Here is a 25,490-nt window from a genome sequence, read left to right as displayed (position 1 = left end):
CTGTGACGTGAGAGGATGTGGAAGTAAGGTAAAGATTAAAAGAGGGAGTAAGAGCAGACACTAGCAAACTCTGAAGTTATTGTTCCAGTTTTGTGATAGAAAAAATGAAAGCTGTAGGGAGGAAAGACAGAAGTTTGCAATGGGAGCAGGGGACTGGAGAAGATTGAAGTACATTCTAAGAATACATCAGGGATGTTTCTTGCATCACCAGATGATGATCTTTCTGACTACTGAGGATGATGAAAGTAGTCAGGTCCAGATCTTGCAGGACAGAATGAATCATGGTTGTCCTGTGCTCGTCTATACCGCTCTGATCCAGACTGCCTTGGTGTTTTCTGGCTAAGGCATTGGAGAGGGAAGCTAGGAGGTGAATTCCTTAGAATTGGGCTCAGGTGGATTTGAACATGCATGCTTCTGCATGAGGTTATTAGCCAAGGTGAGTGTCAACTACACCATCTGAGATTGCTTCTTAAAGAGAATTGTCTGTAGGTTAAGCGTTCCATGAACAGGTATATGAACATGCCCTGAGTACACACTGTAATGAGAACTTGAAGACCTAAACAATGTCCTGCACATTTTCTTTATTTGGCTAGGGCTTTCACAGGGCAAAATTAAACAAGTGAATGTAGAAATAAAGTTTTGGATCAAAATGAGATATTCAGTGTTTGCAAAGACTGCGTGTTCAGGGAGACAATGAACAAAAGGTATTAGGATCACCTAGTTGAAGATCAATATCTTAAGTGACACCTATTTTAGAAGTTTGAATCCTTTTACAAATGGTCTTTAGGCTTTTTTTTTCATTCCTTACTTCAGAATAGATTTTTTCCATGATAGCGTTCTCTTATTAATATTTAGTAGCTGTAGGGATGTTGATTCTCTAAACAAAGAGATGACTGGGGTTGTACTTACTTTTCAGTCTCTGTTGTAAGAAAGTACCTGGTGTAGCATATCATGAGTAATAATATTTTTGTATAGTTGTGTACATAGGAGGATAACTTAGCTATATGTTATCTTTCAATATTGTCGTACTTTGCATATATATGCTCTACATAAATGAAAAAGAAGTGTAGGGAAATGAGTTATAAAACCTCTCCTTTAAATTTAACACAAAACCAACTGAAGTGTAATATGGCAAAGTGAACTGTGAGCAGTATGCACAGCTTATACTGCATGTGTTCTAACAAACCCATTAGAAGAGAATACAACTAGTAAGTCTTTATTCTTGCTATCATACAAAACTATTTAGTTTTGTACAATTGTACAATTTCTTTATACATGAAGTGATTCTTTCAGATGTATTCACTGTACTTTTTTCCCCACAATATTTCCTACTTTTTATCAAATTTTAACCTCAGAAGTACTTACCTATATAAAAATTTTTACATTCCTATCCCACTCTAAATTTCTCTGTTCCTATTTCCTATCTCATATCAGAAGCAAAGCATAACTGCATTTGTAGAATTCTCTTTTCACTCTCCAGCTCTTCTGCACCAGCAGCCCTTTGATTTGAAATTGTAAGGCACTTAATCTTTTACCAGCATTCTTACAAACAGATTCAGCTTGTCCTTTTGCCGATGCTTCAGCATGTAGCTAATTTGGTCTTTTTTCTTGCAGTTTAGAAGACCTCAGATAATTCTTCCTCTGTTCTCTCACAAATATATGAAATTCTAAGTAGTCATCTAACTTCCATCACATTCATGAGGCAATTCCATCACCACCAAATTGCAGACTTGGCAAAACATGGTCTATCTGCCTTTGAAATGATATAAGAAAAGATTTAATTTCAGAGATGCTGGTGCAGACAATCTAATCTACTACATGACTGCTTGTACTTTTATAGAATAGCCTGTTCTTTTGCATATCCCAGCATGGAACATTTAAACTATTATTCAGCTTGGTTAAAGTCTTCATTCAATTCACCAGTGCTTCACATTTTATTTGATGAAAGATAAGGTCACTGGGATTCATAGAATTTGGCCTAAAACTGCTGATTTGCAGAAAGCAACACAGTTCTGTATAGATCTTTAGAAAGGACTGATTTGATGTCAGTATGCATTCGAATAGTCCTTGGCTACAATTTTAAAGGCTGCTGAAGTAGAAATAGTGAATTCTTTTACTTGTGTTACAAACTCCTAGTTAATGCGTTTACTGATAGCTTATCTAGGAAAAGAATCACGTATTAATCCCTCAGGTTTAGTTAGATAACCCCTACAAAAGCTTTAAGCAGCTGCCAGCTTGGATTCTTCAGGTTGAATCCAGTCAGACAATCTGTAATCCATGTTTTGTTCTTTGCTCTTCATTTTAGGACTTTCAGTCTACAAGCTAAAAGCATACACAAAAGAATGTGAGCAGCTGTGGTTACAGAGACATGTCTTGTAAGCAGTAATGTGTGATTCACAGTGGCACTGCCTGATGTATAGAGTTCTTTAAAAAACAATATTTACCCTATCTCTTTAATGATATATTTGAAAGTATGACAAACAAAAATTCTGTCTCTCTGTCCTGTCTCAGCGGTCACTGTTCCTCACACAGTGGTAGTCCAAATATTCGAGTGTTAACTTTCAAGAGCACTAAATCCACCACAGTCTGGAGAGGTATTAAATACAGAAAAAATAAGTATACTGGCTAAGTTTCTGGCTTGCTCAGTCTGAACAGGCTCATACATCTTTTACCTTCTATGGCTTGTAGACTCTGACGTTAAGAGAGGAAGAGAGGCCACATACTCAGAGTGAAGCCATTTCCATTTATGTCAAAAATAAATGGCTGAAAGCTGAAGTGTGGCTAGTGCTTCCTTGGCAGAAGCTGATGTCATTCTGAACAGCAAAGCCTTTGAGATGTTTCAGTGGTCCTTCATTATTTATTTTGATCACATAAATGTTTATTATCTTTCTCTAAAAATAGATGGAGTGAATTTGAGACTCTTGCAGTGTGAATAAGTGACAATTCACTGAAAACTCTTTTGGCAATATACCTAAGTCACAAACAACCACCCACAATTTTCAGTTATATAAACTTTTTTGCAGGGAGAAAGGGGTAATATCTGAACATCTCTAGGCTTATTTGATTTGTGTACATTTGTTGTGACCATTTTGTTAGTGAAATAACATACAAAAATATAATAGATAGGAATCAGTACAGCACAGTACACAGTGTAAATGAACTTGTGTATGTTTGGAATACAGTAGTGAAGATCTTATCTGATCACTCTTACCCAAATGCTAACAGACCCCAAACACATAACTGACCATGGACCTGCTCGAAACCATACTATAGACCAGAATACTTGAGTGATTATTCAAGAATTTGTAGCAACAAACATCCCTTTCTCTTTGTTCCCAACTATAACTACCTCTGTTTGCTGCTGCAAGCTTGAACTCAAAGATGCTGATGTGTGTAACTGCAGTGATGGGTTTATGGTAGGTATTTGAAACTGGATTTTTGTGAGACTTATGACCTACATTTCAGTTCATTGTGGAAAAACCTTGGAGTGGTTATGAGCTACTCTCATGGTTTTTCAGCTGTTCTGAAATCTTATTCCTCTATTTGTGTTCTGTGCAATAGGATAGCACTTGTAAATATATATATATATATATGTTTTAGTGGGTTTTAAAATTGCATAGTCTTTTAAATACCACTGAATGTTTGAGTTATGATTAGTTATTGGATTATGCCTTTTATTTAATATGTAGCCAAATACCGTTTCATAATTCTTTCTGATACTTTATTAGGCTGATACTGTTTTTGTCTCTTTCTCTATCATCTTTGGGAAAGCACTTACATAAGAACGTGACAACATAATAGAATAACTAAGTCACGCTTTCAAAATCTTTTTAACATGTTTCATAGGGCAAATGTCTTTTTCCAAGACAGAACCACTTTTCTGAGACTTTATTAGGCATTTAAATCTGTAACAGTTTGATCTTTTCAGCAGAGGAAAACCCAAAAATTTAAACAAACAAACTCATGCTAAAAAGACCCAAACAAACACAACAAAAAGCCAAACCAAACACCCAAACAAAACAAAAAACCCCTGTGTGATTAGGAGTACAGTAGCCATAAGGGTTTTTCTTTCCTGTCTGTTAAAATCCATTCCTGCCAGACATATGAAGAGCTGAACTTCATGCCAATATTGATTTGAAGTATATCTTCACTCTTGACTTTCTCTGCGGTGGTTCATTTCCCTTTTCCGTGCCTCTTTGTAATGGCCTTCTTCCAAGCTGTGAGACTGAGAAGTCAGTACAAGCCCAACACTGATTTCAGCAGGGAACTAGAGAGACATTTGCCCTTTATTGTAGATGCAGAACATAAATTCAATCCCGGGAGACCAGCATCCTAAAATTACCTCAGGAGTAATTTTTCGAGACCAGACATTTAGATGATGAACATTGTTCCCTTTCGCTAAGCTTTTTTAATATTGTAGAAAGTCAAGCATGTTCCTACTGTAAATATTGTATGTCTCTTTTTTAAACATGAATTTACAAGAACCCTTTTGAGTGACAATACAAATGCAATACTTAAAATCCAAATTAATTCAGAAGTAGAAAATCCGATTTGGAACTTTGTGCAATAGATAACTACTGAATGGATTTTGATGGGGCATAATTTATCAGATAAAACTATGGCTCATGATGTATTTAAGGCCTCTACTTCCAGTACTGGCTTTTATTGTAAAAACAATTAACTGATTAATTAATTATGGTCGGTCATTTATTTTTATCTGTTTTCAAGTCAGAGTATGTCTCCCTCTTAAAAGTCATGCTTTCCAGAGCATTTTTTATTTTATTTTGTTCATTTGGAAGAGAAAGAGACCTCAAAGCCACACAGTAAAACATAACCGATCACTTTCCTCACTCTACAAAGGCAAAAATCACAGGCAACAATTTCATCTGCAGGGAAAGAGATACTACAAGCCTAAACCAGAATCCTGAGTGTGTTGTTGTCCTTGCCAAATTGAATGTAGGGATTTTATTCAGAAATAGTTCACAAGACTTTTCACAGTAGTTAAGAGCACTGTCAGTGTTGCCAGAATGTGTTTTTAGTAACAATCACAAGTTCCTCTTAGCTTCCATCTATTTAGAAAGACCTATCTGCTAACACTATGTACCAATTACCACTTTTACAGAACATGGTGGTTAGATTGGAACGTATTTGTTTTCCTGGAAATAGTCTGTTAGAACTAGTTCCAGAGAAGAGTTTCAGCATCATAATGGTTACTGCTGCAGCACAGTTCCTGTTACATGGCATGTGCATTGCTAAGGGGCCATATCCAAAAGGCATTTAAGCGGCATGACATTAAACATGGTAGCAACTGTGCTCAAAGCCAATCATTATGTCAAAAATGTACAACTCTCCTTTGTTCCCATGTACAAGGCCCATCAGAATGGGAACCAGAGAACAGACAGCAATTACATCCAGTTAATAGGAAATGCTGAAGTAAGAATACATGTGAGTAACTTCAGAAGCTCTTTTATATTCTTGCCAGGCTCTTTCCTTTTCTGCAATTGTCTATTTAACCTGCATTTGTCACATGAAGCGTAGCCAGAGAGGTGGGATCAGGGGAGATTTAAATCTATACCCTCTATATACCTGCTGTATTTCTCTGATGGGTTATCTACAATCATGTTGCCTCTGTTTTTCCTTTGAATTTGTTTTATTTTGCCCAGAGTAATTAAATATTCAAGGGGTCAGAAAGAAAGAAGAGGAGAAATATCTGGTATGGGGATTCACCTGGAATGAGTGCAACCTTAGTTCATTTGCATGCTGATATTGGAGTCCAGCATCACACTGTTCTCAGCCAGGGTTTATTTAGGGACCTTCAAGTATCTTTTCTGTGATGTATTCTTCTATCACATTTCATGATTCAGTATTTGAGTGTTTATGATCAAAACTTCCTCTGATACCTGAAGATGTTTTATCCAGTGGATGGTACATACAGGCTTTGTGAACAAGTTCTTTTAAAATTCCTGACTCATCTGATAACTGCCTCATTTTGACGAGACATGCAATTTAACAAATTCTAATTATGAATCCTCGTTTTCCTGCACACAATATTATACGTGGTGCTGATCATTTCTCTGACCCTGTGATACATATATTTCAGTTATTTCTTTCATATGAATTCAACATTTCCATGTGAATGTCCAAACACAAAGAAGCATGAAGAATTTATTAAATGTTAATGCTGCTTTGGAAATCGTTGTTAGTGACAGTTTAGTTTGTGTTGAAGAAACGTATTATTCTATTCAACTTCACACAAAAACAATAAAAAGGAAGAAGAACAGAAATTCACAGGTTGGGTTTTGCCATTTTAAGAGACGACCATCATTAATGAAAGTGCTTTAGTTCCTAAATCTTATGGCAGATTACACGATTGGAATCACAACAGAGATACTTAAAACCAAATAGTAATTTTCCGTGGGACAAGTTCTGGTCTCATACTATTGTTCTGCATGCACAGTAACTATGATATAGGAGAAGCATTTGCTACTCAGGGAATAAAAACATCTCCACATCTCTTTAACTTTTAATCTTAGTTTGTGGTTTATATATGACTTCCCCCCCCGCCCCATGTTCTTCATGTCTTACAAAGAGCAATAAGAGATTCAGTACACCGTGAAAGGGTTCCACCAGACAATATCTGTTTTCTTATGCTTCCCCTTCTTCTTACCCCAACAGAGAAAAATGATAGGGTATATTTAGGCCATGAGAGTTAGGAATGTCAAGAGATGCTGCCTGCTTGGATTTTCCCTGCTCAGATCGTTACTGCAGTACTTTTCTTGCACAAAAGTATTTATTTTTCCTTTAAAAAGGTCATTATTTTATGTGCTGGGATTTCAAAAATGCCAAACCACATCTAGCTATTCCCCTGGATGTTTAACTACGTTGGTTGAGACAGATTCATAGCATCAGTGGCTCACCAGTACAGCTTTGTCAGCAGTCTGTATTTCTCCCTCAGTAGATGTTGCTGTAGGATTTTATTTACACTTGGAAATCCAGGATGAGTTTATTTGAGACTGAACTGAGTTTCAATATGGAAATATACAATGATTGTGTCCTGAAGTTTATGCTCTCATGTTTGGGGAAAAATAGGTAAAATATCTTTTAAAACCTTGGTCTCTTTCATGTTCCTTATTGGTCAGCACAATAGACTGGACCAAGAAGCTCCTAAAATGAAATTTAAGTGAAACCCTTTCTTCATCTTCTCTAAATTGTATTTGTGGTCCAATCATTTGAAAAACTCCATTATCATGTTGACATACGTTGTTGCTAATAACAGGTTCCAAAGGAGAGCTGGACGTTTAATACAACTCTCAACTTTTTAAAATAGGAAATGCAGTCACATGGAAAAGCTAAATATGTCCTAAATAAATAATTGAAATTTGCATATGGTAGCAAAGTGTCTGCCATAAAGAGGTTGATTATAATGAGATTTATTACACAGGGAAAACATTTTTATATGCTGATTCAATTAGCTTTGAAAACTTGCCGTAATGTGCCAGTGTTGCTTATTGCCATTATATGCTTCCAAGGCAGCAAATTCATTGACTGTGTTGAGGATAAGTCATAGGACTCAAATGACAGCATTTGAAAGCATTGTCTCTACAGTAGCAATGTGAGTACTTAGTTTTCTTGTAGTAAGGGTTATGTTTTCAAGCCTATTTCAGCTCTTTTAGAGCCTGTTCCATCACTGTTAGAAAGTTTTGCCAGTGAATTTAGTCTAACTGGACTAAAAATTGCTTTGGTATCCCATGGAGTTTTGAGAGCTCAATTAAATATTTTCAAAAAGCGTATTATTGCAGCTACATTTATTAACACCAGTGCTGTTTGAAATCAGTGTGGGTTTTTTTTAAGGCTCTGAACTTCAGACCACATACTCAAAGACAAGGAGGTATGTAAATGTAATGTGATTTCCTGTCCAAGATGAAGACATGCTTCTGATCATATCTGCATGAAATATTTAGAGCCTGGTTTAAAGCACTTCAGTGCTATTTTAACATTAAGCACATGAGTTGTCAGTCAGACTGTTTGGACTCAGAGTTAGCCATGAAGCTGAGAACTTAATAATCAAGCAAGTTCTAAAAGTAGTACTTAAGACTTTTTATTTTGGTTAAGAAATATCTTCAAACGGATTTTTCTCCCTGTCTCTCAAATTCTGAACTCACAGTTTGCTAGGTCACTGGAAATGCTCTTCTTCAAAATTACTCAGAATAATAAGACTCTTTATATAAAGTGGCCTATTATCATAAATGAATAAAGCACAACCTCTTAAGCAAATGAAGAAGACTGTAAGAAGAGTAGATCTCGGTCATGTACAATATCTCCTTCAAACGTGGGGAATTTTCATGAAAATTACAGTACTTCAAAAATTCTCTTTTCCTAATTTTTGCTAAAATTACTTATATCATGAATCATGTCTTCTAACTACCTAAGCTTATCTACTTTAAATGGTAATGAGCTTTATGTTTGAAACTTTACAGGATTCCTTGTAGGTAATTCTAGAAGAACATCTTAAAAGAGAATTTGGGACTCTAAGCGTTACAAAACAGAATGAGCTATTTAAATTAACAAGCAAGTTGTTAGTCAGGTTAACAATTAGTGTAGTGGAAAAAAAAAAATCATAGGCAAACTTCATTAATGTGGTGCAGAAGAAACAACTATTTCAACAATTTCTCTGTCATTAGAACTCTTTGAATTCTGCCCTGTTTTTTAGTCTATAAAATCATGTAAAGTTATACAGGATCAGGGAGAAGGAGAAGAGGAAGGGAAGAATGTAAAACTGAATAATTGTAGCTTGAACTGGATGAAAAAAATTATATATATATGCATTTTTTTTCCATTTAAGATCCCACAGTAAATCAGATACCACTAGTCTTGATCGACTATGTCATGGAATAACAAAAAGATGGGAAGAAACAAGTTTGAATTAAAAATCAGAGTAGTAATCTGGTTTTCAGGGCAGAGGAGCAAGTGACTATTACAGAAGCCTCCTGCATAACATCACATTAAAAACTTTCCATCCGTCTGTACAAAAGCTTGATAATATCTAGATCTTGAAAAACTCTATCAGTTATGCTTTGCATGGGTGACAATGCCAAGCATGTAGTTTTAAAAAGCTCATACAGCAATTTAAGGTTATAGGCTCTTTTTAGTAAATGTATAAGTGAAAAAAAAAAAAATTATGAAAGTGTGAAGCAGACTTGCTTGTTTTGAAGAAAATAGGATGTAGATTTTATCTAATGACAATGTGTCTTTTGATGAACAAAAAAAGCCATCAAGGCCTTCAGGGTGATACTTATTGTTTTATAATAGTTTGAGCTTAGTGCTTTTCTATCACTCATTATGGAATAATGTTGCTAGACTTTGCAGGGCAAGGAAAAAAAAAAAAAAAAAAAGAATGTCTGTTCAACTCTCTGCTTTTTGCTTCCAGAACTTTCTATGGATGTAGCACTTCTGAAAAGAACTCAGCTTCTGCCTGTATCTATTCAGGTTTTGTTCTCCTTATTTGTTCTCTTATTTAAATTTGTATCTATGAATTGTTGATAGATCTTCCTATTCTGGAGCTGTCTCAAATTCTTTTTTTTTCCAGTGATTTTAAGACTTGCACCTTTTACCTTTCCTCGTATATTATTTAGTCAAGTGTTAGCTTGGTAGCTAGTGAGTATAAGAAAACCAACTTGTGGAATATCTTTCTCATACACTGCTAAACAATCCAGAGAGGGAGAGATCAATATATTTGATACAGCTAGTATCAATTGACCCAAATCCATCAACCATTAACTCAGTTTTGCCAACATAAAAAGAGGCTGTATTTCATACAGAAATTTTCTGCTCAGTGAAATTCGCTACTTCAACAGCCCAGCCTGCCTCTCCGAACAAACACTATCTAACAAAATAGCAGTTAGTATAAAAGTGATAGTTTGGCAGGGCATGTTACAAACAGATCATCTTTTACAGCTCATATGCTCATTGTTGCAGCATCTGATAAGGACTGTTTTCCTGTGTGGAACATAGGAAATTTGCATTAGTGCACTGATTTTGTTTAGTTGAAAGAAGTGGTTTGTTTTCATAGTCTGAGAGCACTTGTGCAGATTTCTTTCCGGCAAAGTAAAACTTGTTGGCTTCTGTTGAGGTGAAAACACAGGCTTTATGGCCCATTCTGGAAAATGTTGCAGTTTGTTAAGATGTGGTGAGACAAGAGAAGGTTCTATATCTGAGTATATCAGTTTGCAGTGAATCTTTAATTCCTCATCTGTAGATTATGTTAGGTTAGTCCCTCTTCTCAGTGAAATCCCAAGGCTCTGCTTAGTCTTTCGTGGCATTGAAAATCCTTGTGATCTATTATCAGATTATCCTTGAGAGAGTACTATGTGTTTCACTCCTAGAAATAGGCAATCTGCTTTCTAGCATTCACCATTAGAAGGAGTCATTTATTAGAGCAAAACTTTGTCATTCAGTTATGCTTTTGTATAGAGCGCATGGCCAAAAATCTCAATCACAATTGTCAAAAGTTGGTTAAAGATGTTGTCAGTGTTCCAAACTTCAGAGATGCTGATCCTGTACTGAGCAATGTGCTGGAGTGCCACCACTTGTGGTAGAGAGGAGCCTGTTACAGGGAACATTTGGTGACCTCTCATCCTTCTGTTTTCTCGTTTTTCAGGCTATGATCATTCTCCTATGGCACGTGAAATGCTCTTCCTTCTTTTGCAAGTTATTTTTCTCAGCATGCAGTGAACTGATAAAAGTAAAAAATATTTAGCCAAAGCTTTAATTACTTTAGCCTACTTATTATATTCAACACCTTACTGTATGCCTCATTTCGACTTCTTTTTATCTATGTTTTCATGAGAAAAACTGATTATAGGTACCACAGGTAGAGACCTGACTAACAGTAAGAGACTTATGGTGTAGAAGAAAACCTGTCAAATTTGTAGTCTAGTTTTTATGTGAGATATGTTTTGTTATGCTATGTAGAAAAGGTTTTAAATAACTGATCATTTCTTTCCTCAAATAGATAAACATTTTTTTAGAGTTAACTGCTGCTAGTAGTGATATTTAACTGCTTTATGCCTAAGACAGGAATTCCTTATGTTTCTGTATGCAGTAAATGATGTTTATTAGGGATAAATCAACATATTGACAAAGCACAATATCAGCAAAGCTGACTAAACTTGTGTAGGCTGGATGAGTCTGGCTTGTGTTGAACCTTGTGAAATCCACTAGCCAGGAACTATTTGTTCTTGCAGTTAGCCCGTTTCTTAACTCACAGGCAAAGTAGAAGACTATCATAAAGCAATAGAATGATGTAGAATAGGATGATGTAGAAAAGATAATTGCATCTGTTCTGGCCGTTCCCAGAGGCTCAGAAGGAAGGAACAGGAGCTTCTGTGGTGGAAAGTTAGTCTTTGAGAGTGTAGAGACCCTGGAAAGAGAGAGAGAATCTCAAAATGGTATTGTTCAAGAAGGAAGCTTTGAACTTAGACTCCTTTTGGACCATCTGCTTCTGGGTATTCTCTCACCTTTTACTACTTCCCTCTTCAGGTCTCTCCAGAATTTATTGTACACCTTGCCCTTACCTGCTGACTCTGCTACAGGGTCTGCTGAGATCAGTAGTAAAAATGAAGCACAATCAGGATTTGTACTAAAAAGAGATTTCTTTCTATTTCAGCAACTTGTTTCACAGTTTATTTGTATTTATACTAGAAAGAACATACATCCAGATGACGTGTTGATCTTTCAGTGTAACTACTGGGTCAACAGTATTATTAAGTCTTTCATCTACAGTATGGTACTATAAACATGGTCCAATTTTATATAATTTTTGCTGTTCCATAAAAAAGCACGTTGCTTCTATTTGTCATTGTCTCATGTAAAACTCCCCTTATTCTAATTGTGTGACGTTGTACTGAGAAAAAGTACTCCATTAACTGACTCATTCAACAGTGACTAGTCCTCAGTGTTTCTATGGTGCTCTTGCAATAGTTGTTTCTTTAGTGACTCCTCCTGAGTCTTAGAATACTATAATAGGATAGTGTTTTAACATGTTAATTCTGGTATACAATTGTTGATGATTATTTTGAGAGAAAAAAAGGAAAATCACTTAAAGTAATGAAGCCTTCAAATTTTCATCACTGTGCTGTATTGGGAATAGGGCCCTGCAATTCCTTCCCAAATATCCTGTTTGAACCTAGTAGCAAAAGACTGTCGTTATAGGGGAGTAATGCAGGTGTGACAGCACCTTGGGCAAGCTACCAAGTGCATGGAAAGGTCAGCTGGTGGCTGAAAGGGGAGTGCAAGAATTAAATGAAAGGAGAAAAATGCCACTGTTATGCTGACGTTTTCATTAAGAAAATCACTGAATACATGGAACAAGTCTGACATTTACTTCTACTGCTACAGTGGTAGAAATCACTGCACTGTGTGTACTGCAGGTTTTCCTGTTCAGTCAGCATATTGTACAGCTGTGATAAAGGGGCCTGTAATAATTTCACAATAACGGTGATACAAAATTGTTCATTGACTCAGCTTTTTCTCCATTATATAAAATATATTATAACCAGCCATGTAAGTCAATTTCTTTTATTATGCCTCTTTCCACCTCTACACATATCATGGCTGTAATCAGCCTTTTAAAATGATTTCTTGGATGTTGCTCGTTTCCATACAAATTGCCCACCTTTCCTCTTTCTCTTAAAAATAGGTATGTTCACCAAATTACTGTAACTGAACATCATACATTGTAAAGTCTGATTTTAGTTATATAGCTGGAAAATTTTGCTGTAATGCTGCATAATGAAAGGAGTTATTCATCAGGTCTGAGTGACTGGTCAATCTGTCACAGACCACGGTGTGGTGCATTTTTGTATTCAGCGGTTTAGTATGTGGAAGAGATGACCCGTCATTGGACTCATCCAAATTATGTCACTTTGGCAATATAGAGAGGTCATAAAAGGGTAAAACAGCTTTTGGAAATACTCCTCACTTTGGAGGTATGCTGGGTTTACAGGCATGCCCAGAATGGTCAATTATCTTCCTTTTCTGGACAGGTGGATGGCTCATAAGAGATGTTTGCAGCCAGAATATTAATTAGAATAGCTTTAAACCTTCTCTAATTGATTCCAGGAGTTCAACAGGTTCCCAGGAAACTTAAAAATATGTGGAATACAAAGTTGATTCAGAAAGTTTGGTAGTAAATTTCCCCCCTTGGAACTCAGTAACAAAATTCATACTGAGTTTGAGGGTGGCAGAGTGGGAGGCCAGATACAATACTTGATGTTTAATCTTCTTGGAAGATGCATGTAGTGTTGAGCCAAGAACCTTTGAGGTATGACCCATGACCTGTTTATTTCAATTACAAATCCTTCTGCTGTTGGAAGGTCCATTTACACAAAGAATGGTATTAAAATTAATGTCCATCCAAAGACACAAAAAGGTGTTTAAAACATGGATCGGTTATATTTTACCACACACTGACAGGACGTGCTGTAATACTGCCTTGTAACAGACCACCAAAAAGGGATACAAGAGGGATATTAGTGCTGCAGCACTTATCTTTGGTTACTGTGAAATTATTACTGCAAAGGGGAATGAATCTTTATTGATTGCAAGTTCCTTGCTCAGACCTTGAAGGAGAGACACGTTTCCATTCAGGATCCTGACTCTTCCCAAAGACTCAAGTAGGTTGACCACTTGCAATGTAAAGCTAGGAAATGTTGGAGTATTACCTACACTCTTAGTCAAATCTGTTCTCTGAGGCACTTTGAACCCTGTTCACTGATCATCCACAGTACATACCTGGTAGTGTACTTGCAGGCTTTCTTTTGGAGTACATCAGTCAGTTGCTTTTCAAGTAAAACCTGGGCATTGTTTTTGGGTAGCTCACTCCAGGGACAGGTCATTTGTAAATGTATGTAAGACCTTGGAATCTTTGTTTACACGGTCTCGCCATACTGTCTCAGCAAACCTCACACCCTGAAATATCATCCATATATCATGTGCTATATCCACCGCACCACACACAATATAGATTCTTGGCATCACACTTTTCTGGAAGGCTGTGTTAAGATAATTATTTTGTGTATTTGGAACAGCAAAACAACCCCCTTTTTTTCAGCGTAGACATGGAAACAGTAAATGGGACCAGAGGGATTAAGGCCAAGCACAGCACAGTGTGGGCTGCAGGATACTTTGGACATAGTTAATCCTTTACTGATTGAGTTGAACCCCAAAGAAATGTAGATGCAAGCTTGCTGTACCAGATGGTCTGAAGTCAGACAGTGGTTTTCATAGTGTAGATGTAGCCTTTATCTTATAATTGTTACCAAGCAAGGCAACATTCATCAAAAAGGTCTGGTTTGGGGCTAACAATAGACAGAGGATTTTCTGAGTTCTATCTGCAAAACCTGTTCTTTTTCTGAGTTAGACTTGTTTCTTTTCATGTGATGTTTCCTTTCATGACATCAGTTTAGTTTACCTTCAAGGAAAAATAAGAGTATACACCAAAGTATATGGCATTATTATTTTATATATTATAAAATTACTGAAGAATTTGGAAGAAAAGCTCCATATTTTTTACTTTATCCTTCAGATAAAATTCAAGTGCATACTTACAATTTACTGAATCTGATATTCCTGGTAAAAAGATCACAGAATGAAGAAATGAATCATTCTATTCCTCTCAGTGCCAGATGGGCTTAACAAGTGCCATTGATGGGATGTTTACTAATACTCAATTCCATGAGCTACAGTTTAGCCCAAGCAGGGATTTCTAACTTAGTGCCCCATAGCCCTGTGGGTGGAGCCCCTTCTGTAGGTACTGGGCTATAGTCCCTGTTGTTGGAAAGGAAATAGCGTGGTTAGACCCATTGACAGTACAGGATGTTTCAGAAAGATGGACCCAATTTGGAATCACTAAACAGTCTGTACAGCTGGGGGAGGGAACACAGAGCATTTCTAAAAAGGTTACTAAAACTTCGCAACTCGTTAAACCGCTTGTAAATTTTTGTGCAATGGTAACATATCACCATCATGAAACTTGGTCCCTCTTTTTGAAACATCCTGTATAATAAAAAGGAGATCTTTCAGAAAAAAAAATACTCAGCTGACCGCTGAGTGTCTTTTGTTCTCATGGGCAATACAACAGTAATAAATGGATAATAATCAAAGTATCTGTCTCCCAAATAACTGTATTTGTAAACAAATACATTTTCTGTATTTACAGATGTGATAAACCAAAACAAAAGTATGTACTGAGATAAAAGACATATTTTATGATGAATTTCTACCCATCCTACTGCTCCAGAGATTGTGGATTTAGAGTCTGTATTTTGTTTCTGATCCTTCATAGTTGAAATACCTCCTGTTTCATTTGCTTTCCTATTTTTAGCAGTTTCTGTGACAATGTCACAGTCATTTCTGCTAAATGATCAAAATTGTTAGCTTGAGCTTGTTAGGTGTTTAACAAATGCATAACCTACCAAAATTCACAATAGATTGTGAAAAACTGAACAATGCATTTGTTTTTATTTCTGTATGCTTTGAAAAAATGTGCTGTAACTATCCATTTTCACCAAAAACGGGAACACTTACAAAAAAAAAAAGCAAGCCAATTTTAATATCCATAATATAACCAAGTAGGAATGAATGTAGTACATATAGTATACTTTTTAAAAGCTAGCTGTTTCTTACAATATGAGAATTTTGCACACATGGTATTTTTGTTACAAAAGTGGATTCATTTGCAATATTGAAGTACATGAGTTGCAGCTAGTATGTCTGGATACATTTTTATAATATATATTTTTGTAATAAACCTATCATCAGAAATGCAAAACGCCTAAAGTATTCAACTAATCATTCTAACTGATTCAGGAAACTTGTGGTGTGGGTGACTAGGTACCATAGTTACAGTAATATTAAAAATACGTAAGAGCAAGACAGGTAATTTAAGGAGGCAGAAGACTTTTCAATGTGACAAAATGGCCACTGCAGGTAGCAAGAGGGCCTTGAAGAAATTCCAGGTTCTGGAAGAGGCTAAGTTACATCTTGAAAAGGTAATAATAAATAATATCCAGTAAGTTTTAATAGACAGTTTTCATGGACAGTTTAAAACGTGGGGTTTTTTTGTTTTGTTTTGTTTTTTTTTTAACCAAGGTCATGCATGTAATATGTGATGAGAAATGTTAAATATAGAGGCTTTGTACAAACAAGCTTGTTTTGTTTCAGAAATGGACTTATTTTCTGAGGCAGTCAAACCTTTTCAAATGGGAAATGATCATCCAATACGACATACAAAAAACAAACAAAAAAACACCACCACAACAACAAAATACCACACCCCTCAAAAAAGAAAAAAAAAAAGAGCATTAAAATGCTGTTTTATCTGGTATATCTTGTCCCTAAACAGATAAAACAGTTAGTGTGGTGCTTGAAACCGAGTTACTGTCCAGATTGTGCAGCACACTGTCTGATTTCCCTGAGCTTTTTAAAGAGATGTATCTCTCTGGTATAGATCCCCATGGTCTACTTACAGAGAAATTTCATTACCATGCTGTGCGGTCCTCACGGTGCTGAAAGTAAAATATTGGATTGACAGGCACTCGTTGTGGAGGAGGGCTTATTGATGATGGAAAGACTGATTCAATCTCTAATCCTGAAGAACGACCTGCCACCTGGAGTGATAGTATACAGATGGGTGCAATCTAAACTCTCTTTCTGCCTCAAGTTGCATTTGGCTGTAGATTAACAATGTGATTCCATATAATGAAGATGGTTGGTTGGTGCAGTGGTAATTTTCCATTACTGACATGCAATGTCAACAGTTCTGACAAAGCTATAAGGACAATGTTTAAATGTGCTACATCTGGCTGGGATGGTTGCCAGGTTATTAACAACCCCATTAAAATTACCTGCAGAGATGTGCTTTGGTAGAAAAGAATGTAGAGCACTGTTTCCCCTGCAACTGTCTGTGCAGGCATAGTAACAGTCTGCTAGCACACACTTGGAACACAGTGTTATGGTAGTGATAGGAGCTTTTTTACAGTTTTATTTTGGTGAGGGAGTATTTTGTAGCTTTAACTGTTTGAATCTGATTCCTTTGGCCTTATACAGGCAAATATCCCATTAAAGTCAATGACAATTTTACCTTAGAGTGAAGTTACATCAGTAGGTCTTGATTTTAATAATGATATTTCCAGTAAAAATACTATGAAGATGTATGCATATATATGAACATTTTTTAAAAGCATGTATGACTGTTCTTTTAATTATGCTTTTTTTTTTTCTCTTTCTCTTGAATGACTGTGTAACACTCCCAGTGAAGCATGCCTAATGTGAAAGGGTTTAAGGCATTTTTCTGAGTAATAGTAAAGGGCCATGCTGTCCCAGAGGACGCTGCAGAAGGCACATCGCATTTTCTGGTGAGACTCTCCCATTCCTTTTAAATGCAGAGGGAGCACTTGCCAGTATAATGATAAATAGGCTTGTGATTCTAGCTCTTTATAGGCACGTTTTAGTCCAAGTTGAAACATTCTCTCTACATTCAGTACTTGAATGCTGGAGAAGATTCTTGCACCCTCTCTTACCAACTCATAGAGTGTCTGCCATAATTTACTTTCAAATTATGTCTCTTCATGTCTGTCCAAGGGATCTCTGCATACTGCATATTCTACCAGCTACCTGCCTCTCATCTGTACAGCTTGTGAGCTGAAGTCCACAGTTCATGGTGAGGTGACCTAGGTGTGCCTGGCAGTACACTGCCTCACTGGGTGTACTCGGGAAGACTCTGCTGGGGACAAAGTAGAAATACCAGCTGCACCTCAGCCTGCCTTTGAATGCTTCCCATGTCTGTTGGCAGCAAGTGCTTCAGGATGACTTCAGGGTTAGTTCATAATGTGCAATGAGAAAAGGAGCTCAAATGTCATAATCTGAGCTTATTATGGGTATGTGATCAATGGTGTCAATAAAAAAACTGGGCCCACTTCACATCTGATTATAGTTCTCCTCTCTGGGATGCTGTAGTGAGTAAATTCATTCCCTTGCAGCCTGAAGAAAAATATGGTCTTTGAGTGTTTTTGTGTCAGAGTGCATAGGCTTTAGTCTGTGTCCCTACAGCTACCTGAACAAGTGGAAGAATTTTCAAAAATTTGGGGCAATACAAGGGCTCTTGACATTTATTACATGTGGAACTTTCCACATGTGGCAGAAATAGAAGACTAAGTTTAGAATAAGCAATATGACTTAATGTCTGTTATGCCATATGTTTTTCCTGCTGCTGCTGTATGATAGAAGAGCGGTGTGGAAAAACCTGACCTCATTCTGACTGTGGCTGTGTTTGTAACTCCTTGGGGCTGTTACAGCCACATGAAGAATTCTCATTCTGCTGCACCACAGAATAGGCAGATAAAATACAAGTCTATGACAAGATCTGGAGCAAATGGAGCACAGTTTTGTACCTGAATTCCACATACAAGTCTGCCATGGGTACTCTGAAATATATATTGCCTCTCATGTAAAATAATCAATTTTTAAAGTGCCTCTGTAGCTCTTGGAGTACTGTGATGTGAGTCATAGCAATATACAGGTTATGCATATGTTTTACAGGTCATAAGAATGAGTCATACATGTACAGAGTAGATGACATGTGTAAAGACAAAGGGTAAAATATAGATGAATTTTAATTTGACAGGGAGCTTAGTCTGTGTCATGCAATGGATGTTTTGTGCTTTAGAAGTAAGAAATGAAAACCTATGAAGGCTAATAATTTTGCAGTGTTCAGTGACACTCAGATTGACACTTTCACCCATCTTTTTGTGTGATGATAGTGCAGAAGTAGAAACACAAGCATGCGGTCTGAACTATCAGGCTTGGGAGAAGAAGGGTCCATCTCACAACAGAGCTTTCTTAATTCATCGTATGTTTTATTCACATACTGACATAGGTGTAGGTCTTTCAATCCAACTTGAGAGAAGGAAGGGCTCAGAAAAATAATCATAGAATCGTTTTGGTCAGATGAAAGAATATAGTAAAAAAAAAAAGGAACTTTCCCACCTGTGGTGAGAAGTTCCAGTGACTGAACACTTAGCAGTGATCTGTGCACAGAGTATTGATGTAAAGCGCCATCCAGTTGAAATCATGGACTGGTTCCATAGCACGTATGCAAAGATCTGCTGTTATGTGGCTTCATGAGACTTGTATTTTTCTATACCCACAATTTAGCTTTATAGTTTCAATGTCTGTATCTTAAATGGTGTTGGAACTGAAAAATTACATTATTTAAACTGAAAAAATAACAAAAAATATTATGATGCTATTTTTGCTATAACTGCCCATAATTTTGTCATTTAAAAATTGAATGGTTCATTATGGTCTGTTTCATTTTCAGATTCCAATATTTGAAGTAGATTTTTTGTATTTTCTGAAACTAAAAGTACTTTACCTTCTGATAGAGGAGGAATCATCTATACCGATCGCAAGTATATTTCATTTAACTGTATTCTTATGGAACTCATTTGTATGGAAAGCAATATTTGAGATTAATCTGATTAAAAGGTGTCTCTAGGGACAGATATATGAACCAGAGTATTGCAAACTCAGTTTAGTTTTAGTTCTAGAGAATTTGAGATTGTCTCAGAGTATTCACCTTAAATTATATGGTTAAATTAGTTGCCTGGTTGTGGTGTACTAGATAGATACAATAGTACCTGTTTCGACGCTACTCATAGTAATTCATTCATGATGGAAATATAACATGAACGGTACCAATCTTATTAGTACACTGGCTATCTGAAGCCAGATAATTCCTTTCTTTTAAAATTAATACTCTATTTTTCACAATAGGTCAGATATCGTTTTCATTTCTCTTTCTATTCCTTCTCAGACACTGATAACTAATGATGGCTCTATTAGATTGCAAGGATCTATTGTAGTTTCAGCTGTCTTCTTTCTTCCTCAATGAGTTTGACTCTTTCAGCTCTCTTTTCTTTGATATTTCCCTTCACTTTTTGTTACTTAGCTTTTATTTATCTTTGCACTTTGCCTCATCTGCTCGTTTTCATTGACATGTCTGGTTTTATTTGTAGTTCTGGATCAGTTCCCCCACTTATAGTCTTGGCCACCATCTCTTCTTGATGTGGGACTTATCTGACCCTTCTTCATGGTCTACTGGCTGCTAATTTCTCTTATTAAATAATCAGCTTATTTTGTCTTACATCACCCTATTGAGCTCTTTATTTTGCCATATTTTATAACCTCTAATTTGTCTCCATAAGATCTTTCATTTTATTTTCTTACCTTACACTCAAAGATTATGTTTACACTCTAGTGGCTAAGCCAGGTAATAGGCTAAAGCCAAAGATCATCACAGTCTGGATCCACATATCCATATGGCTGGTAGGACACGTGTCCCTATAGTAGTCACACGCTACCTATAAGTCCTTGCTTTCCTTGTTGCAAGTGGTGCCTCAACCCACCAGAAAAGGTTATCTGAAATCTCCTCTAGAGTAGGTGCAGTATCTAGTAAAGCCCCATGGGGAGAGCTCTGTTCTTCCAACCTACAGGACTGTCATCTTCCTAGGCCGTTATTACAGAGTTGAGTAAGTCTGACCTTTAGGGTTGCCTAAAGACAATGCCTTAGAATGCGTTTGTGAAATATGATAAGGCTCTGTAGAATACCTTGTCTGAGTATCGTATCATCTGAGGTATCTTCTCTTCCCCTGTAGATTGATCCTGACAACCTTTGAACTTTGGAGAATTACAGGGGAAACCTCCTTCCTACCAGCTCTAAAACAGAGACCAGATAAAACATGCTGAGCAAGATTTCTTGTATCACCAGTTTGTTTGTTTTCATTCTCCCTGATTTCTTTGCCTGTTTTTCTCAGCAGCTGTTCTGACATTTTCCTTGCTTTGCTTTTGCCTTCGCTTTGTCTCTTCCTATTTTTCCCTTAAGAAAAATCTCATTCCACCTTTCCAGGCACCATATGGCAAGTATCAGACTTGGGTTTGTAAAGTCTCTATGTTGTTATTACAAGAATAAATGTTCCCAGGAGTTATGTTATTATGTAATTTCCAGATGTTGACGGGAAGAAAAATACTACAAGTAATGGTGGGACCCAGACATATTTTTTCATAGATTTCCTTATGAGATTATTGCATAACCTGTGAAGTTTGTGAAAGTAGTAATGTGTTGTAGAAAGTCGGTCGTTAAAAATCCGACACACAAAGAACTGATAAATAATTTTGATGGCCTGATTAAGAATTCAATTAAATAGGAGGTTAAGAAATTACTCCATTGCTTCTCTTTAAAGACATGCAAAAAATAGATATTTAGAAAACCAGTTGGTGAATTAAACTGAAAATACTGATTGCTTGCATATCTAGAAATTACTTCTGTGTGTGTGGAAAAGCCATTAAGATATCCTCCAGGCTTCATAGAAAAGTAATAACTTAAAAGGGACTGTTAGGGTAATATCTGAAAGGCAAAGACAGCCACATCATGGAGGTTAGAAACTGTAGAAATTAAGTGAGGACTGTTAATGTTTAAGCTGTTTTTGATTTTGTAAAGGAAATTTAGATCTTAAAGGCCTTGAGGAACTCTAGGGTGGAGATTCAAAGATGGTTTCTAGCAGTCCTAGATTCTGAAGTAGTCATTCACTGACAGCAAGGAGAAAATTCCTACTGAACTTTAAGATAGGTTTTGATGGGACTCTCTTTATCCCTTCGTACAACATCCACTTATCTCATACCTTCAACAATTTTCCGGATAACTCGTATCTGTCTTCTATGAATCTATGCTTTGAAATCAAGGCCTCCAACATGCATATTGTAGTTTATGTTCACTGGATTTCACATACTCTTTTTTTTCCTTTTAACACTTGAGGAAGAGAAAAGCAAAGAGTAAAACTAAACACATGGCAGGCAAGCAATGGACACAAGTTAGGAAGGAATTTATTTTCAGATGGAAGATATATATTTTGGAACAAAAATTTTCATGTACTACTTCATCCTCCAGTGTGATCTCAACCCCGCTCTGTTTCATGTTTCCTGGGATTGCTCCTCCTTTTTATTGTTTGTCTAGCATTAAGTCCACAGTTAAGCAATTCTTTGTCCTCAATGTTTGTATTTGCAATGAGAGATATGGGCACCAATACCCACACAGTTAGAATTCCATTATTACCATCTGTATTTCAGTCACTTTTCAAAATATCATGCAGATTCAGCACCTTTTTTGCTCCAGATGTCCATCATAGTAGGATTTAGACCTCCCAAAGTTAAACTCAGATTCACCTACCCATGCCTTTGGAGCAGCAACTAAGACATCCAAAGTCAATGTCCTTAAATTGCCATCTAGATGGTTTCTCAACGTTAATATGTTACAATGTGTCAAGTACATTCCTGTATAGGACTTCATTGTAGGTTGCATGATATCTGGCTGTCCCAAGAGTAATTTTTACATGACAGAATCACACAGAATCACAGAATGTCAGGGATTAGAAGGGACCTCAGAAGATCATCCTGTCCAATCCACCCACCGGAGCAGGAACACCTAGATGAGGTTACACAGGAAGGTGTCGAGGCAGGTTTTGAATGTCTCCAGAGAAGGAGACTCCACAACCTCCCTGGGCAGCCTGTTCCAGTGTTCTGTTACACTCACCATGAATAAACTTCTTATCCTATTTAAGTGGAACCTCCTGTGCTCCAGTTTGTATCCATTGCCCCTTGTGCTATCATTCATTGTCACTGAGAAGAGCTTGGCTCCATCCTCATGACACTCACCCTTTACATATTTATAAACATTAATGAGGTCACCCCTCAGTCTCCTCCAAGCTGAAGGGATCCAGCTCCCTCAGCCTTTCTCATAAGGGAGATGCACCACTCCCTTAATCATCTTAGTGGCTCTGTGCTGAATTCTCTCCAGCAGTTCCCTGTCCTTCTTGAGCTGAGTGGCTCAGAACTGGACACAATATTCCAGGTGTGGCCTCACCAGGGCAGAGTAGAGGGGGAGGAGAACCTCTCTCGACCTACTAACCAACCCCCTTCTAATACACCCCAGGATACCATTGGCCTTCTTGGCCACAAGGGCACAGTGCTGGCTCATGGTCATCCTGCTGTTCACCAGGACCCGCAGGTCCCTTTCCCCTACGCTGCTCTCTAATAGGTCACTCCCCAACTTATACTGGAACCTGGGGTTGTTCCTACCCAGATGCAAGACTCTACACTTGCCCTTGTTATATTTAATTAAATTTTTCCCTGCCCAACTCTCCAGCCTGTCCAGGTTTCTCTGGATGGCAGTGCAGCCTTCTGGAGCGTCAGCCACTCCTCCAAGTACTACATTCTTTAGCAAACACAGTTATCTATAATGGATTTAAGAGTTCAGGACAGAAAAATATAACTTTTGCTTTTAGTATTTGTCTGCATAGATACCAAAATTTCGCTTGTACTTCTAAGTCTTTTTCTGTTCCTCTCCCATGCTTCCTCGGTCCCTGGAGAAGGGGTCTTCTTGCCTTAGGGCTTATCCAGTCTTACCTTTTCTATGCCCTTTTGCTCTGTTTTAGCTGTATTCAATATGATGGCTTATATCTATCTCTTCTTCACAGGTGCACCTCTTGCATGTCCATCAGTGCTTTCAGCATCATTCAGGCTTATAAATTCTGTGTCAGTATTGACACACTTCCCTCTTTCTGGACCAAGTTATCACTCTGCCATGTCACTTCGATGCCATCTTCCCTCTTCTACTTCTGTGACAACCTGTTGTTCAGGTTTAGAGTATCCCAGAGACCCCTCCCACCCCGGCAGCGTTTGGGATCCCTACGCTGGGCCATTTTGCCTTCCACTGCTTTTAAACTGCCATCTTTCAAGGGAAGCTGTTGCACTACAGGACTGAAAACTGACAGGAGAGGCAGAGGTACTGCAACACCTTGCTAAATCTGCTCAGCAGGCAAAGGTAAAACCAGCAAGCTCTATCGTCCCAGAAACCTATGCAGGCGAAGTGCTCTCCCTAAATCATCAGAGTCAGGGTACGTCATTGGCCAGGTGTTTTCATCCATTCTGTGGGCATCAAGATCCTTTATGGGATCATCTGATCAGTTCCTTTGACTAGGAGGAGATTTACACTGTTCTCTGGTCTTGACTCAGGCAGCAGATTACTTGGGGGTTTTAATGTCTTCAAAGACCTATTAAGCATAAGCAGTATGTTCTATTGCTGGGGACGGGGGGAGGGCTAAATGTTAGTTACTGGCATGAATGTTATTTCTGATGCTCACGGTGGAGAGGTGCAGCATTTGTAGGATACTTGTGTAATGCTGCAATTAGCAATATCATGTACCACTGCAGTTACAGCCCAAAACAGTAAAGGTATACGCTCCCCCATAGTTATTGCTACTACTGTTACGATATTCAACCAGCAGTTTCTGTTTTCTCTAGCTCGTGATTCTCCACATGCATAGTCAATATGGGCCTCTTTACAATTGAACTGTCTCTTTGTAGTGAGTTTTTACTTCAGCTCCATGACTGTACTTCTCAAGGGTCACAGTACCTAATGTAACATTAGCTACTATGACACAGTCCAAAACTCAGAAACACCAAACTTCTGTTTGTTGTTTATTAAATTGTTTCAGAAACTTGCCATGAACTGCCAGCTTTCACAAAAAGTGGCTGTTTCAGTTCTGTAAGGTGCTGCCTTCCGAAATTCCCTTCTTGTTGGTTTTAGAATATATTAAATTACTGTTCGTGCCTATTTGACTGATCTAAAAGGTTGAGAACTACAAGATTATGTATGTTCTATTTTTTCGCATGTCTCCTCTTTATTGCCTTTTTTTCTTTGTTATCTCTCCTCTTCTTAAAGTCTTAGTGTAATCCTCACCCCCTTCTACAGGGAACTAAATACAAACAGTTCCCTTGACAATAGTAAGTACAGGGCTCCATAAAGAGCTGGCACAAAATTAAAGAAGCAGGGAAATTTTGAGCAAAAAAAATATTGTATAAACTATGCATATGCTTAGAATATGTTTGCAGCATAATTATGAATGTGTTGCTCCCTTGATACAACTGCAGTAAAGTAGCTTGAGATATTTATTATCAATAACTGAAAGTTAACTTCAGTAAGACCTGTTTATCCTTTTATGTTCTCTATTTTTCTATTTCTCTGTATGCATAAGTGCTTCATTCTTCCCTGTCATTCACTTAGAGGGAAGATCACCTTTCTGCTGCTAGTTGAGAGGTGGTGATGCACTGATAAAGACTAATGAAACTGTTCACAACAGTGAATCACTTGAAAATCAAGGAACTGTTTTCAAGATAAGGTTCTTTTGTGAATCCAGTTAGGTGTGTGTTGGTGGTAGAGGTGCTTCTGGCATCTGTGATACTGAGACTCAACAATAAAACAATGAACACATGTTGGAGCACCACTGCCCACATCTGTGTTGGTTTATGGAAATGAGAACGCACATAGTGTATAATATTACTGCATGACAAATGAGTACACAGGACACTTAATTCTT

At 37.3% G+C, this 25,490-nt stretch overlaps 1 long non-coding RNA gene across 1 annotated transcript in view; it reads left to right on the top strand.

Moving 5' to 3' along the window:
• The window catches only part of LOC139827834 (uncharacterized), a 244,824-nt gene that overhangs the window by 130,811 nt on the left and 88,523 nt on the right, over positions 1–25,490 (top strand). The window lies entirely within an intron of this gene.

The sequence above is a fragment of the Patagioenas fasciata genome, chromosome 4 (genome assembly GCF_037038585.1).
Source record: "Patagioenas fasciata isolate bPatFas1 chromosome 4, bPatFas1.hap1, whole genome shotgun sequence".
Classification (NCBI taxonomy): Eukaryota; Metazoa; Chordata; class Aves; order Columbiformes; family Columbidae; genus Patagioenas; species Patagioenas fasciata.
This window is presented reverse-complemented; position numbering and strand designations above follow the sequence as displayed.